The 5464-nt window shown below is 33.0% G+C and overlaps 1 protein-coding gene across 1 annotated transcript in view; it reads right to left on the bottom strand.

The window, feature by feature from the left end:
* The window catches only part of LOC111711224 (cyclin-dependent kinase 4), a 21486-nt gene extending 20209 nt beyond the window's left edge, over positions 1-1277 (bottom strand). Inside the window, exon 1 of the mRNA XM_023485515.1 lies at positions 1195-1277. The gene's annotated coding sequence lies outside the window, so the exon portion shown is untranslated. The remainder of the gene's footprint in view (positions 1-1194) is intronic.
* Positions 1278-5464: the final 4187 nt, after the last annotated feature.

Here is a 5464-nt window from a genome sequence, read left to right as displayed (position 1 = left end):
AAAATAGGATTGTATAAAAAATGCAAAGGTAGAATTAAAAAACTTAAAAGTAAGAAAAAGTAGATGATATACACACAAAGTCTGACTGAAATGAAGAATATAACACACACATCCTCTCAACAGACGAACAAACACCTCACACACACACAAACAACGGTTAATTAGTTTGTTGTTACTAAAGAATGCTGTGATCAGTTAATTGAGATTTTAGGAAATTTCTCCATTAGGCCCCTCCCCTCCCTGAAAGCTACTACAAAATTATTTAATCACCCTCCCCCCCCATACATTACTTAAAATATTCTTAAATGTGTGGGGGGGGAGGAGGGGGGCGTCCCCATCTTTATCTTTAATATCTCCGATCTTTATCTTAAACCCCGTCTCCCATCTGTATATATCCATTTTCAGAGCATCATTCTTCAATCTTCAGGATATTTTCTTCAAAATTCGTTAAACAGTGTTTTTAAGTGATTCAGCGCTTTCTATACCCTCATGCTGAAAGGTTGAACAAGGCCTAAAAATGGATCAGTATTTTTGCTTCATCAACGCTGAATGTAAAGATTTCTAAAATCCGTTTGAACCCCCCCCCCCTCCCCACTTCTCCCCGTCCTGTGGAATTTTTGTGTCAAATTTATGAGAATAGTGTGAAAATTTGACACAGTGCATATTGAAAGAGGGGTGAATAGAGATACCGTCATGAACCCCACACGACTTATTCATAGCCCCACAACTTCGATCCGAGCCCCACAAGTAAGATTCTCCCATAGTATTTTTAAATCTTTTTAGAATTCATAAAAAAAAGTTTGTTACAAATACTAGCTATAGATCTTCAATTCCATTTTCACATTTCTTAAATTTTGCGTTTGAATTTTTTCTCCTTAATTTTTACGCAATAAAGAAGTCATCCTTGCTTTTTTTAGAATTAAAAACTGTTGACGGAAAAATTTTCTCTTAAAACTTTTGTAAATCATTAAAACTTTTTCCGTGTTGCTATTGGGACAAGGAATACTTTTTGTTAATTACCTATGCTTCACCACCATAAATTTCCGTAAATTGACATTATCATGGACTTAAGGAAACCTAAACCACCCCTAAAGCTTCTATCTGAAACCTGAACCCAACCTAAACTCTATTGTTAAACTCTATATTTGTCTAAACACAGTTTCGCTGTTTATAAAATGTCGAGACATAGTTTACCTTGTTTTGAAACTGGTGGAAATTATGGCGGGTAAATTCAGTTAGAGCGCAACCGCCACGTCCGTTCACGTCTATAATCCAACTTATACTGTCCTGAGTAACAGCTGATCCCCCCCCCTCCCCCTCTCCGTCCCAATCCCTCAACCCCACCCCTCTCTCCCTGCACCCCTAGCTCTATATTCCAACCCTCTTGGCTCTCTCTTCACTACCCTCTCTATCCCATTCCGAGATGGTCAAAGTAAACCTTTCCCTTACTCCAACCATAAAGAACCCTAATTGAAACTTCAAGGTTTAAAGACAAGAACTTGGAGTTTATTACCAGGTCTTGATCGACTTTCAATCTTTCAAATTCATTGAAAACCGACCAGTTTTAGGTCTAATGGTTTTTCTCCAGGATGAAGTTGATTATACGCCAAGAAGATTGAAATCTGAAATCAAATAAAAATTGATTCAGAATTTACAATGGTTTCTGATTTCTTTACGGTCCTGTCTATCAGACTGATTAAAGAAAACTTGGTCAGACATTTTTTATTTAATCTAGACTTGTTCACATTGGTTACATAGAAACCTCTCTGGCTCAAATTTTTAGATAAAACATAATTTCAACAATTAAAGGAAAAATTCTTTTACTCTTTTCAAGAAAATGATCATTTTAATTAAAAAATTACGTTTTAAATGTAAATTTGGGAACGCTCCCCTTTTTTCATCTGAGAGAAAAACATGGGTTTAGAAAATTTAGCCAAAGTTATTTCCTTTTCTGTGAAATCGAAAAAGATTCTAAAATAAATAGAAACAGGATAATTTTAAATAATTTCACATTTAAACACAACTTTTAAATTGTTTGTTTTTTTCAATTATGTTAAACTATAACATAGATTTATTTATGGGCTATAGCAAACTTAAGATTTGTAATCAAATATTCAAAACTATATAAATAGAAGAACCCATCATAATATGATGTTTTGATTACCTGAATTTATCTGGGTTAAAAACTCCCAAAGGAATCCATTAAATATGTTTTGTCTTCAGTCTAGCCTTAAAGGAATACGATTTATAGATATTCATTTGAATATTTTTTAACGCTTTTTATCTTGACGTTTCTGACAAATTTGTTCTAACTATACTAACTAACTAATTGGTCAATATGTTCTCACACGTTTTTGGTGTTTATATCAGAATATACTCTCTGTTCTATATGTTCTCTCATGATATCTGGTGTTTAATACCAGAATATGTTCTCTGTTCTATGTATTCTCTTATGATGTCAAGTGTTTAATACCAGAATAAGTTCTCTGTTCTATGTATTCTCTTATGATGTCTTGTGTTTAATACGTGAATAAGTTCTCTGTTCTGTGTATTCTCTTATGATGTCTGGTGTTTAATACCAGAATATATTCTCTGTTCTATGTATTCTCTTATGATGTCTGGTGTTTAATACCAGAATAAGTTCTCTGTTCTGTGTATTCTCTTATGATGTCTGGTGTTTAATACCAGAATATATTCTCTGTTCTGTGTATTCTCTTATGATGTCTGGTGTTTAATACCAGAATATATTCTCTGTTCTGTGTATTTTCTTATGATGTCTGGTGTTTAATACCAGAATATATTCTCTGTTCTATGTATTCTCTTATGATGTCTGGTGTTTAATACCAGAATATATTCTCTGTTCTATGTATTCTCTTATGATGTCTGGTGTTTAATACCAGAATATGAAGACAAGAAAAGAATGGTTTACAAGGAAAATATTTACTTTAATCCCCAGTCACTACTCTGGAATGTTCAGAGTATAGGGTATCCAGTATCTACAGTGTGTAACAGAAAAAATATTTAAAATTTTGTGTTCCTTCAGATTAAAAATGGCAACTTTTAGTTGTTAAGCCATTGATATTATTTTGTGCTCTTTGCCATGTTTTTAGGGACACTCTGTACTCTACTATATTCAACTTAAACGACTTAAACCAACCCTCCGCAACAGGTTCGAATTTAAACCATGGTTTGGTTTGGTTCCAAAAATTTGGCGGGAGATGCGATAAACGGCGCCAAACAGGGGCACTGAGAGCACTGAGAAACCCAGAAGCCGCATTCCATTCCCCAAGCTTGACCCCGTCATATAAGGCCTATAGAGAATGCAATTATGATTTGAAAAGGTCAAGAAAGGTTGAAATTGATGCATAGAACATCTAGATTTAGGAACACACGCCAATTTAATGCACAAGCCAAACCCAGTCTTTTTGCACCCCCCCCCCCCAGCTGATTACATTGTTATAACTGCATCATCCCTGATGGTTTCCTAGGCAAGATGTAATGTGGTAATTTGATGTTAAATGATGGAATACAGTAGATCAATCGATCTAGCTTCAGGCTGTAGGTATCTAGTAAATGTATAAATGCACACTGCACACTTGCACAGTGCACATTATACTAGACCTTAATCGGTTTATTAGCGGTATACTGTAATGCAACTATATACTGCAACTTGATGCAACTATATACTGCAACTTGATGCAACTATACTGCAACTATACTGCAACTTGATGCAACTATACTGCAACTATACTGCAACTATACTGCAAGCCATACCAAAACTGCATAGTAGTAGACCCACTAACAAAATCGCATTAATTTTAGTAGATTTATTTCACACCTATTTTAAATACAGTGGTAGACGTTTTTATTAATAAAATGAAGACGACTTTTCGATTTAAGTTTTAATTTCCAAAAAAGCTTTTGTCAAATTTCAAGCTTCCAAGTAAAATAAAAAAGTTGTTTCTATTTATATGTATCATGTTGTCTGAAAGCTTGATAAAATCAAAATTTATGTCAAAAGTCGTTTTTATTGTATTGATAAATGCGACAATGTAAAATAATTTTTTTTAGAGAACAAATGGCTAACAAAATTCGATCTTTTTCTTCAAGAATCGATATATGATGTCATTTTAGAATGTAATAATTTAATTGCATAAGCCGCTTGCATGATTAGTTTTGTTAAAGTTATCTATGTTTAATGATTTAAGATTAAAACTGAAATTATATTATTGTGTATGTCATAATAATATTAAAATCAAGTTAAAATTTTAATTTTTTTGCGATATCAAGTTCTGTTTTTAATTTGTCTAATCGCAAATGAAATCTATTTAATTGAAATTATAATTATCCAGAATAAAAGACAAGGCTATAGGTGATAATTCCATTTAATATTAATATTGTCTACAATATATATATATACTTTTTTATATACACACACAATAAACCAAATATCCATATTATAGAACTTTTGTTTTAATAAAAAAATTTTATTTTTAGCACAAAAATGGCCGAAGGAGGCTAAACTGACACTTATATCGCGGTAAAGGAGGACTACCATTACATGCGTAATGATCATGAACTATCTAATACCCCTGTCAAATTCTTTAAACAGTCCCTTCGTCTAAATATATCATTGCAGCGTGTATACTGTAGTGCAAATAGTACAATAGGTGGCAACATAGAAATAGACCAATTATACACGACGTCATGAAGTTTCAAATATAACAAGGAAAACTAAATTTTCTCATATTAGTTGACATGTTTTCCAAGATTAAATAAAAAGTGTTAAAACAGAAAATAAAGAACACATTAAATTGTACTTATTTTACTGTAAAATAAGCAATTTATTCTAAAATCATTATATTATAAATAATTTTGTCGGACACACAAACTGAGTTGACACTTGTGACGTAAGAATACAACTGTATAAATTCTACGTTGCCATCTATTGTACTAGAATCTATTTGCTGTAGTTATGCTATAAATCAGAAAGATAAAATACCAGTTATATTTCAAACTAAGGGTCAAATCCATTCACTTTTTAGCATCTGCAAAAACATGCAAAAAAAGCTTCAGGGCACTATTTATCTGTTCCAATGACCCCCGAGATTAGAACTTTTATGTGAAGATTGTTAATTTTGAACACTTGATCTCGATATCCAAAGTTTAAGGATCAATGCTATTGTTTAATCCCTACGTGGTATGATGATCACGGGATATCGAATAGGAATTAAATTTATCCATAGGATCGAGATCAGATGGAGATCAGATAGAGATCAGATTGAGATCAGATGGAGATCAGATGGAGATCAGATGGAGATCAGATGGAGATCAGATGGAGATCAGATTGAGATCAGATGGAGATCAGATGGAGATCAGATGGAGATCAGATGGAGATCAGATGGAGATCAGATGGAGATCAGATGGAGATCAATTCTTGACACCAAGACTCACAACTCAAAAG

The sequence above is a fragment of the Eurytemora carolleeae genome, unplaced genomic scaffold, assembly GCF_000591075.1.
Source record: "Eurytemora carolleeae unplaced genomic scaffold, Eaff_2.0 scaffold972, whole genome shotgun sequence".
Lineage (NCBI taxonomy): Eukaryota > Metazoa > Arthropoda > Copepoda > Calanoida > Temoridae > Eurytemora > Eurytemora carolleeae.
Note: the sequence above shows the minus strand (reverse complement) of the source record. Positions and strands in the feature narration are given on the sequence as shown.